The sequence below is a fragment of the Vicugna pacos genome, chromosome 10, assembly GCF_048564905.1.
Source record: "Vicugna pacos chromosome 10, VicPac4, whole genome shotgun sequence".
NCBI classification, from domain to species: Eukaryota; Metazoa; Chordata; class Mammalia; order Artiodactyla; family Camelidae; genus Vicugna; species Vicugna pacos.
The window spans coordinates 53556961-53569003 of NC_132996.1; the positions used below are offsets into that span (position 1 = coordinate 53556961).

The 12043-nt window shown below is 37.3% G+C and overlaps 2 long non-coding RNA genes across 4 annotated transcripts in view; one reads left to right on the plus strand and one right to left on the minus strand.

The window, feature by feature from the left end:
* Positions 1-12043, plus strand: part of LOC140698766 (uncharacterized) — a 472809-nt gene that overhangs the window by 421550 nt on the left and 39216 nt on the right. The window lies entirely within an intron of this gene.
* On the minus strand, positions 591-6306 carry LOC140698768 (uncharacterized). The gene is made up of 2 exons (XR_012076685.1): positions 6174-6306; positions 591-2198 (listed from the first exon to the last, which is right to left on the minus strand). It is a non-coding gene; the product is annotated as an uncharacterized lncRNA (long non-coding RNA).

Here is a 12043-nt window from a genome sequence, read left to right on the forward strand (position 1 = left end):
GAATCTCAGGCAGGACAGAGAATTATCATCAAGGATCGTTCCCGAACTGTCTAACATCACTGCTGCTACGAGGGAAGATCCACCTTATGATACACGAAGAAAGATTTTGAGAGTTGTATATGTGAGAAAGTCAAAACTTACATCCTGGGGAGGAAGGATTGTCAAGACATTTTCTAAAATTTTAGTAGCAAACGTGAGCAGGGGATTACACAAAAAAGAAAAAACCTGATTGGATCCCACACACCTAATACTACTTCTGCTAATGACCAGTTGGCCTACTTCCTTCAAAGACCAAGCTGTATTTGTTTCTCTCCAAGCAGAAGAAAAGTTCATCAAGGCAATAGCAGGAGCAATCTTAGGGCAATCAAGCAGGAAAACATGAACACTCTTTTGCAAGGAGTTATCAAGTTAGCGTGTCTGCTGGATAATAAGACAAGATGTAAAACCATGCTTCCTCGCGCTCATCTAAAGAAAACATCTTGCTATCGCATTAATTATCTACTTGTATTCTTGAGGGAGCAGGCATGTCAAGAAGTGTGTTTGGATTACTAATAACCATTCATAATCCACTTGAACCCCTCTTCATAAAGTTAACTACAAACGGAATTCTTTTTTTAATTGAAGCATAGTCGATTTACAGTGTTAACTTCTGGTGTATAGCGTAGTCATTCTGTTATACATACACATACTCCTTTTCATATTCTTTTTCATTATAGGCTATTACAAGATACTGAATATAGTTCAGACTCACAGAGAAATCAAATGCAATTATTCGCTTTTTCTACAATCGAGTCAGCTTGCTTCTCTAGGCTGTTAGCGCCAGTGTGATTAGTGCTGCTGATTCGATGTGATCGCTTTTCCTTTCCTCTCCCTGAGACCTCACTGACTGTCCACATAATCTATTTTCTGTTATTTTTCTAAGTCATCTTAGAAATCGCCTTTGCCAAATATTTAGGCGCTGTGGAATTTACTACATTTACAGAGATAGTCAGATAACTGTAAAACACCTGAATCAGCAATTCAAATACTAAACCTTACTTACCAGGAATGTTTGAAAAATCTAACGTCCAGCTATAGTCAAATTTTAGCAACTGTCTCCATCAGTAGACATCGACGTGCAAGAGGCAGTTATAAGTGACAGTAAAGAAAGAAATATATGAACCTAGAGTTGGAAACTAAAGCTAAATCTAAAAATTAATGTGTGGTGTTCGTGAAATTTCTTCCTCTTTATCCTAGAGGGCGCTCTATGTACTTGCAATTTGAAAACTGACATTTTAACTTATCCTGAATAATTATAATAGAACTAATTCCAAAAATTTTTGGTAAGAAGAATGGCAAATGGCTCAAAATTATGTGCATGTTCACTACTTCAGGTATTAGTGCATTAAATACAAAAATGACAAAACAAATTATAAATAATAAAGCAGTCAAATACAGCAGTGACTTTTTTGGCAAAGAATTTCAGCATCAGAAGCATATTTTAAGATATATATATTTTAAGATAGCTTACTATGTTTGGAAGTAGAGTGAAATGGGGAAGATGCTTCTCTACGTGAGCCTGTTGAAATCTAATTCTTTTCAAGTCCTCATCTTCCTTCACGTGGCCCTGAGCTGGTAGAGAGATGTATTCCCAGTTACAGTGTAGCTCACACTTAACACACTGCATAATTGAGTCTTTATTCATTTCTCTGTAAGGTTACCTATAACTGCAGAGGGAGTTGGTCATTTTTTTGAGACCTAAAGAAGAAACCACGCATCTAACTGAATTAAGCAAAATGTGCAATGGCAAAAAAATTAAGTAGTAACGTTAAACAGAAAATGGATAGAACATCGTATTAATTCTGTGCAAGCACTCTGGGTTTAGGTCATTGTACAAATGACAAACTTAATGAGAGACCCCATAAATGTATGGGGGAGGCATGACTGGCTGCTTGAACACAGCTTCCTCTGGTACACACCCACACTTTGGGCTTAGAAAGTGAAAGTTTCTAAGGAAGGCTGCATTTTGAAGTGAAAGCAACATCTTTATCATCCAACAAGGGGAGGTTGCATTCTGTGTGTGAAATTGTGTCTGTTGAAGGGGAACTCTGTGGGCCTGTTTGAGCAATCAGTCTTGACAACAATTCCTCTTTCTTGTGATTCCTGTGATCGGCCTTCAGTGGTAAGGTGTTCTGCAACTTTCTTCCATTCTCACCAACCTGAGAGGAAAATAGGGCTTTAATACTTCTGTGCCTTTTTATTTTTTGAAGTATAGTCAGTTACAGTGTATCAATTTATAGTGCACAGCACAATGTCCCAGTCATGCATATACGTGCATATATTCATTTTCATTAAAGGTTATTACAAGATATTAAACACAGCTCCCTGTGCTATAGAAGAAATTTTTTAAAACCTATTTTTATATATAGTGGCTAACATTTGCAAATTTAAAACTCAAATTTATCCCTTCCCACCTCCCTTTCCCCCAGTAACCATAAAACTGAGTCTGTTTCTGTTTTGTAGATGAGTTCATTAGTGTCCTCTTTTTTTTTTTTTTAAGATTCCACATATGAGTGATATATGGTATTTTTCTTTCTCTTTCTGGCTTACTGCACTTAGAATGATGATCCTTATGTCCACCCATGTCGCTGCAAATGGCATTATTTTATTCCTTTTTATGGATGAGTAGTATTCCATTGTATAAATATACCACAACTTCTTTATCCAGTCATCTGTCGATGGACATTTAGGTTGCTTCCATGTCTTTGCTATTGAATATATTGCTGCTATGAACGTTGGGGGTGCATGTATCTTTTGTGCCTTCTTAACCAGTCTACTTTCTTAAAGACACAGATGGAATAAGTATTTCTCTTACTTGTTATTTAGCATATGTTTGATGTACTACGTAGGACACACTGCTGGGAACTAGGGATGTATGAAAGGCTTGCCTCAGGCTGCTCACTGTCTAACAAGGGTAACTAAATTCTGAATTGCATATGCTGTGATAAAGGCGAACACAGGACCTGAGGACATAAAGGAAGCTCATGGAACTGGCTTCTACCTGGACTGCTGTTCTGGGCTCCTTTGTCAAGGCCAAATGATGATGCAGCAATTTGATTTGATTTACTTTGCCTTTGTTTATTCCTTGAATACAGCTTTATCCCCATTTTTGTGAAATAACTCTTTAAGGTTAAGTTTGAGTTACTCAGAATTTTAAGATTGCCCATACCTTATGCAAAAGATAAAATGCATTATCTGAGGAGTCAGACAATACAAGGCACAGGAATGTGTATGACGCTATCTGATCTGGCACGGTTCTGATGGAATCATTCTATTATTTTTTGCTATTTTACTAATAGGCAATCAGAATTGCATATTTAGCTGAATTCATATTTTTCAGGTAAACAAAAGCCATTATGGTCCCAAGCATAACTGCCTTTCTCCAGGAAAAACAGAGCTACAAAACTGGACAAAATACAAGGGAATTTTCTCAGGCATGGACCAACAGGCCACAGAAATGTGATCCTGGGGAGAAGGCAAATACCGGATGGGGCACTTGCTTGCTCTCTCCTTGGTCATTTTCTAGATCTGCACTGATCAATGTGGTACTTACTAAGAAAGTTAAAGTTAATTATTAAAATTATAGATCCAGTTCCTCAGTCAAACAGGTCACGTTTTCAGTGCTGAATAACCATAGGTGGCTAGCGGTTTCCATATTGGACAGTGCAGATACAGAACATTTTCATCAGCAGAGAGCTCTTTCGGGCAGTGTTATTCTAGCCATTGTTACAAGGAGAACTCTCAGCAGGACACAGATTCACTGTAAAGTACAAGGGTGGTAAGTTCTGGGGCGGTAAACCAGCTGGTGCTTGTCGAGCACCCTGCACAGAAAGAGACCTGCCTATAGAAGGACCGCCAGCTGTCTGCCTGAGGGAGAATGGCTTGACGGCTGGGCTGTGCTGCACGTACATGGAGCCAGACTCCATGAAGAATGGCTGCTGTGCGGCTGAGACCTGAACAGAGACACCAGGGGTCAGGCAGTGCTGGGACCTGGGAGTGATACCCCAGCAGGAGTCATCTTGGTGAGAAACTCAGGCATTAACGGAGGCTACAGAAAATGCTCACTTTGAGAGTAAGGACCACAGCCTAGTGTTAGGACTAAGGACACAATCTATAATATAGATCCATATAAATAAAGAATAAAAAAGCTTGACATGCTAAAAACTCTTTAGGTGTGAAGGATAGTGATGTTTGCAGCTCACTTTGAAAGGCATCAAAATGTTGAGATGAATGGATGAATAGATGGGTATGTGTGATCAAATGAATATATATAATCAAACAAATATAGTACAGTGTTAACAACTGTAGAATCTAGATGGTGGTTTGTTGGTTTTTATTGTACAATTCTTAAACTTTCAGTATGTTTGGAAGTTTCCATAATGAAATGACGAGGGAAAACAAAAGCATGAAAGGATGATGATTTGCTGGGAATGTAACTGCCTGTCTGAAACACAATATGAATTGAACCAAGACACTTATGGTCCAGATGTTCCCCAATGTATTATCCATATTATCCAAGCATACAATAAACACTAAGTATGTGAAGCAGGAGGAAAGTACGACAGAAAAACAGTCATCAATATAAAAGGACCATCTGATGGAATTAGAAGACTAGGAATTTACAACACCCATTGTAAATGTGTTTAAGGAATTCAAGGAAAAGAAACTGGAAAAAATCTCTATCAGTAGAGCAATGAATATACAAATTGTGGTATATTCATATAACGGAGTAACACTACATCCAGAAAAAGGATAAACTACTGATAGGTGTTCTTGAGATTTACCCACAGGGTTGTGTTATATTGAGGGGAATAGGGCTTTCAGAAAGGAGTACATAACGTGTGAATTCATTTACAGTAAACTCGTGAACAGGCAAACCAAGCCACTGTGATAGGCATCAAGGCAAGGTTTCTGTTTGGCGGGTGGAGATTGACAGGAAAGGCTATAAGGAAACTTTCTGGGATGATCGAAATATTCTGCATGCTCCTCATAGAATTATTGGTTGTGTAGGTTTATACATTTGTCAACACCCATCAAATTGTGCACTTAACACCTGTGATTGTCACTGGATGTAAATTCTGTCACAAAGTAAAACACACCTATCCATGTATGCACTAAAAATGTCAAGTAGAAAAACTGACTTTTTCTGGATTTATTTAGATATTGTTTTCAACATTCAAATTCAAACTCAGTGGTTTTCTCACCTAATATTTCTACTTAGATGTGCTACATTATAACTGACAAAGTAATCTGTGCAAGGAGGTTTGTAACAGTGGTGTCTGACGTTACTGTACCCTGATCGTGTGCCTGTGGAACGTCCTAATATTACATGCACTGTCTCACTAGTTCCTCACGATTTTATAAAATACATGTTCATCTTGCAGATGAGGAGACTGCGGTAGAGATGTTAAAATTATGATGCTCAACATCACACAGCTAATAAGCAATGGAGCTGGATGAGATCCGCAATTTTCTGATCCCATAATCTTAACCTAGTAACTTCATGTTTTCATTTTGTATGTGTATCCCTTTAATACAGTTGGATTTACTTTGGTGTATGGAATGAAGTGAAGACTTTATAGTTATGCAGGAGAACTAGTTTATTCATCCAACTCTCACATCACATTGATTTTCTACCCATCGAGGACCCTAGGTAACTTCCTTCTTTCTTTGCCATGTAGGTAGCAGGACTGCAACTCGTCTCTACACTGAGCAAAGACAACATAATAAAAAATTTAATTAAAGGTTGATTATAGTAATAATGTTATAAAACTATCAATAACAGGCTTTGGGGTACAGGTAATGATGCACATTTACAGAGTCTTTTTTTCTGTTCCTAAGAGCTATCTCAATGTGATGGGATCTACACATTTTATTACTAATTATACGATTCAATTAGATGAAATTATGGTCAAATTAAACTGCTATGTCTTGTTTTCTTTACTTAATTGGAGGTCAATTTTCTTTAAATATTGCAGTGCTTAGGAAAGATAAGTTCTTTTGCTTATCTGGCCATAATCTTTTGCTCTGGCCATAAATCTTTTCTTTCCTTCAGTTTTCTCTTAAAAAAAAAAAGTGACTGTATTTGTAATTGGAATATCTTTGGGTGATGAGAATTAGTCTCAATTTCTTACCTTTTTTCCAAGACTGACAACGTATTTCCAAAGACATGCGTCAGGCTCTTTTAAGACTTAGTTCATCTAGAAAATGTCCTCAGTAGAATTTGTAGCTGGTGGTACCACGTTCTGCCAGTCTGATTTCCCTCCACATACAGTGTTAGTGCGTACAAAGTAGCTAGACAGTCACATAAAAAGCAAATGCTTAGACTAGGGAAGCATCTCTAAACTGTAGGAAGATTTTGAGAAATTTTCTCAAGGAAACATGTTTTCAAATCCCATACCTTTCTTTTCTGATGTTACCTTGGGAAAATTATTTTATCTTTTTGGAGCCTCAGTTTCTTTATGTGAAAAATGAGAACCAGCACTGCAGAGTTTTATGAGGATTAAATCAAATAAAGTATGTGATATGTTTGAAAGTAAATGAATATGTTACTCTGTATTAAAATATGCCAGGGTTTATTCCTCTAAGAAAACAGAGGGAATACAGTGTTTAAGGATATAAAATTTCAGTCTGTAAACACAAGCAATGAACATGTTACCATGATTATCAAAAGCTAATAACAACTATATTTCCTCATGTGACAAGTATCAAATTCTTGACTTGGCTTTCAGAACTCACTGTAATTTACTCCTACTCTATGTATCGACTTTAATTTTTCCAGTACCCAGAAAGACTCCAGTTGTCTACCATTCTGTTCAAACCAAAAGTTTTCCTCAAGTTTCTTTTATTCATTCATTTACTCAAAATTACTAATTCATTGACTTATTCATCCATCTACTGATCAAAGCCTCTGTTTTAATCCAGGAACTCCACTAAGTGATATGGATAAAAATAGTGGAAAAGATAAGACCAATTCATGTTATGCGGGGATTAACACCACTAAGACTGAAAAGAGATAGCGTGTCTGTATTTAATTATGTCAGTATTTGCCACGAAAGAAGTACAGGATGTTATGAGTGCAAACACCAGAGAGAATTAGCATAGTATCAAGACTGGCTATAGAATTTGCAGAGTCCTATGTAAAATGAAAATGCAGGGCACCTTGTTCAAAACTGAAGGAGACTTTGAGGATAGTGACAGAGCAAGCATAGAACTCTTTACAGCTACACAGGTTGCATGCCCATGAAACAAGCTCTGTGTACTATGGAGGGCCAAGGAAGGATCTCTTGAGGCAGAGTTAATTTCACTGGCGACAGGAAGGAAGAGTATGTGCAAGGTAGACATTTTCAGACTTGCATTTTCATTTGCTTTTCCCTTTTGGGCTTGATGTACTGTTATTTTCTCAAGAGCCATCAGCCTCATATGTTAATACCAAGAGATGGTGCAGCTCTTTTAGTCTTGGTTAGGCTGCTGGTGTTAGAGGGGTGAAGTTATCTCTTGCGCAGTCATCTTCATCTCCCATATGAATCAAAAAGCAAAAAATTAAGGCCAGATTTTTGACTCATGATTTTAAAAAATCAAAAGTTGTAAATAATCCCCAGTCATTCTTAAATATTTATGGGAGTACACTGGCCTGGGAATTTGGAGGCCTGGGTTCTTGGGTTGTCTCTGACAAGATATTCTTTGGATCAAAGCTTCCTAATCTGGGAAAAAAAAATACTTAAGGTTCCTTTCAGTCTGAAGCTTTAAAGTACTGACAATAGCATTTTCTAATTTTTAAATTAAAAATACAGTAGTTCATTTATTGTGGTCTGCTTTTTTGGAACAGAAAGTCACAGTGTTGGCTGAATCACTGACAGCATAAATACAGCAACAGATGCCAAAGGCCACCTTCAAAAGGCAATCTCCTCTCTTAAACAACCATGTTAAATCCCTAAGGTGACCAGTACTGTTCTGCTCTTGTGTTAAAGGTCACCTCTACTAGCAACCAGTTTTTGTACCTCCCTAGGGTAGCTGCTTAACACTACATTCACTGTCTATATTAACTTCTCTATTGCATCTGTTAAATATCAAGGCAATTAAAGACTTACCTAGACACTCAGTCACTTTATTCAAGAAGAGACTTTTTTTTTTGACCAAGAAACTTCAGAGAGCGTAGTCTCAGAAAGGTGAAACTAAAATACTTTGATTTCTGAATACTTTCTTCCTTGTTAAGTTTTAGTACATTTGTACAATTTTAATGCCTTTGATAATGAAAACTTGGGCAGTATTAACCGAGATAGTTCAGGCTATGTCTGTGATAACAAAGAATCCCCGAATCTCAGACTTAAAATGACAAAAATGTTAAAAGTCCCCTGTAGGTATGAATGGGTGTCCTGTATAACAACACTCAGCAGTACAGATTAGCAATCTCTATCCATCATGTAGCTGCACCCTCTAAATCGTGGGAATTCCTTGGTTTAGCAGAGGCAGGGAAAGCACTTGAGAGTCTCTTTCTGAAATTATTTGGGATGAAAGTGATACCCGTTGTTTGCTTTAAAAGCCATTGACTAGAAATAGTTATATGGCCCAGACTGAACACATGAGCTCAGGGAAGTATAATCCTCTGTGTTCAGAAGAAGTAAACCCTAAATCTCTATCACATTTCCATACAATAAAAAGCTGTTTATCAAAGAAAATTCTGTTTTGTTTTGTTTTAGAAGTAAGTTTAAAGTATTTTAACTGAGATGGATACCAGTAGTTCAGATGGCCAAGAACACAAATGTTAGTACTGCCAACTCTTAATTTGGTATCTTTGGTTTAAGATCAGTGTCTGATTTAGTTGTCATTATATATCTGTTTTTCTGCTTTGCTATTATTCCTCCTTCATTATCTAAATGTTGATTGATTTCCTACTGTTTGCCAAGAGACCATAATTAAAGCATTATCCTTTTCTTCAAGGAGCTTACAATAATCTTTGAATACCAATTAGGTCCATAAATAAACACAGTTCTTAAAATCACACATCCTAGAGAAATCATGTTCAGTTTCAACCATACACAAATTGGCTTTTTGATAGCCTGTCTTAAAATTTTTTTTAGTTAGGCACAAATTGTGTTTTCCACACTTTATGGTATATGAATATATCATCTCAGATGAATATTTTCCAAGATACGAGAGCAAATTCAGAGGTCATGCATGAGAAAATAGACTCTTAGCATTATTCATAGGCAACTGTGCAGCCCACAGCCAAGAACAAGCAGGACTGTTTTACATCGGGCAGAACTGCACCACTGGATACAAGTCTTCCAATACTAAATGTGGCATCTAAAGCAAATGATGTGCTTTTTGATTAGCAATAGAGAATCCTATCTCTTTAGGAAATCAGAAATACAGAATGCCAGATGTTTAGGGGTCTGTGTGCAAATACATCTTTGCATGATTCAGTTTGTTGTTTGAGACCTTACCTAAGCCATCTGTAATTTGAAGTAGGCCGTCTGTGGGATGTATTAATGTACTTTCTCTGTTTTTCTTTTATTGTGTATCTTTTGAATATCTACCCCAGAGCAGGCACTTTCACAGGCATTCAGTAGGCAATGGGAAATATCAGTTCCTAACTTTTGGGAACTTTCTGTCTATTGGAGGAAATAAACATTTATAATATAGCAGAGAAAGCGGCATGCTAGAGGTAGTAGAAGCTGCTGCAGACGCTCAGAGCAGGGAAGCTTCTTCATGGAGAACAGGACGTGGGTACGTGTATGTATGTGTGTGCAGATGTGTGAGGGGTAGCCATGGAACGTATATAAGCAGGCAAGTTAGTGAGAGGGGAGAGGAAATTATCTACAACGAAAAATGCGAGACCTTGATGCATGATACAAGTATGACCTGGTCAAAAACAGAGAAATTGCGTGAATATTGTAGACTGTGAGAGGAGGATTGCAAGATGGGAACAGAGACAGGCAGGATCACAAATGTATTTTAGGGTCATTTGAGCTTAAATCCAAAAGGCAATGGCTCTGAAAGTCACTGGAAAGTGGTGAAGGAGGAGGATTATGCAATCAGATTCGTGTTTTGGAAACACTCTGGACTTGGTGGAGAAGAGTGGAGGAAGTGAGATCGGTTGAAAGACAATAGTCCAGGAGAAGAATGATGACCCTGGTCTGGGGTAGCAGCTACAGGTAATGAGTGGATCAGAGAGACCTTCAGGAGACAAAATGAGCATGACCTAGTGATTTTATGCAGCGGGTAGAGGGAAAGAAAGGCAGAATTCAGGAATGGCTCCCAGGCTTCTAACATGATCAACTGGGTAGATGGTGATGCAGCTTACTCATATGAGGGCAGTGGAAGTATATGGGCATCTGAGAAGTGATGGATAAATATAATAAGCTTAGTTTTGAACAAATTGAGCTGAATGCTCTTCTGATAGCCAAATGTCCAGAAGCTCACTCAAGAAGGTTTGGCAATATCGTGTGATCTGGTAATCTTCAGGATGGTTCTAAATCCTTCCTAGTAAGTTTGGGATTAACATATACACCTTACTATATTTAAAATAAACAATAAAGACTTACTGTATAGCACAGGGAACTATATTCAACTTCCTATAATAACATATAATAGAAAAAAATCAGAAAAAAACTATATTTATAACTGAATCGTTCTGCTGAAACTAATGTTGTAAATCAACTACACTTCAATAAAAAATAAAATTAAAAGAAATCGAATGACAGGCTGAATCTTGACCCCCCCCCAAAAAAAAACCTTCCTAACAAAATTCCTAGGTAAAAGTTCTTAAAAAAAAATTCTTGTTCTTGGTTGTTTTAAATTTTTAGTGAAATTTTCAATTATAATTTTTACATTTAATGTTATTAAAATAATATAATATTAAACAAAAACTGGCTCTCTGGTTAGACAAACAGACCAGCAATCACAATAACTCCACAATCAGTAAAAATACGTGTACTTCCAGTAAAGGTTATGAGGTTATTTCTGGGTCCTGGTATTCAGAAATACCTTAAACTGCGAAGTGTTGTTTCAGGGTGATGTTGTCTTTTAGATTTCCCAAAATGAACTCATGAATGGTGGTGGTAACAACATGACCCCAACTATAACTGATTTGGTAGAAAGTAAGAGTTTACCTAAGAACGATAGCCTCTTCCACTTTGCTAAATGTTTTATTATTTTGGTTATTTAAATAAGCCTGATTCTTGATGTCTCTGATGTTTAAAAAAAAATCTGAACAAATATTACAATTGGCTGTTAATCCTACAGTGATATTTAAAGGTCAATCCTAGACATTTTGTAGGAAAATCACAATATCTTCTGCTTAGTCAAACAGAGAAACCTAGGAGCAATACCATAATAAATACAATAAAGCAAGCAAATGGAAATGCTTTAAACTTCCTGAAGTGTCACTGTCACAATGGAATGTGAATCTCATACAACGGAGGTAATATGGTAGAGCTCTATGCTCTAGACAAAACCAAGTATATTCTGGGTCAAAAAGAGGCAGCCAGGGTGGAGGGAGAGAGAAGAAATGTCTCATTGTCTAGTGATCTAATGTTTAACTCCACATTTAAATATGCTCAAAAGGTAGAGCTGAACAACTGGTTGTGGGCAGAATTTTGCCCAGGTATGTAACTTTCATTTCTAGGAATTCTCTCTTCCGTTGGCTTCTGTTCATTTTATTGAAGAAGTGGCTTTCCACATTAATGTACTCATCCAAGTGCATCTTGGATCCTTGGAAACGTACAGGAGTGAAATGCTGTCAGAGTTGAGGTCTGGCAGTTCCAGAGTGCTCCAGCAGCTGCTGTGACATTCGCTGAGAACACGTCACCTCAAATAATCTGCCCTTTGATTTTCTTGATCTTCTCGGTGCGTTTTTTTTGGACGGTAAAAGGTACTACCTTTTGTAAAGAAACACTGAATACCTGTGTCAGTGTCTGTGTTGAAATTAAATGCAACCTGACTTTAAATTCTGATTTGGCTGGACAGATAGGTCTTGGTTGGTTTTCAGACTCAGCGTGGA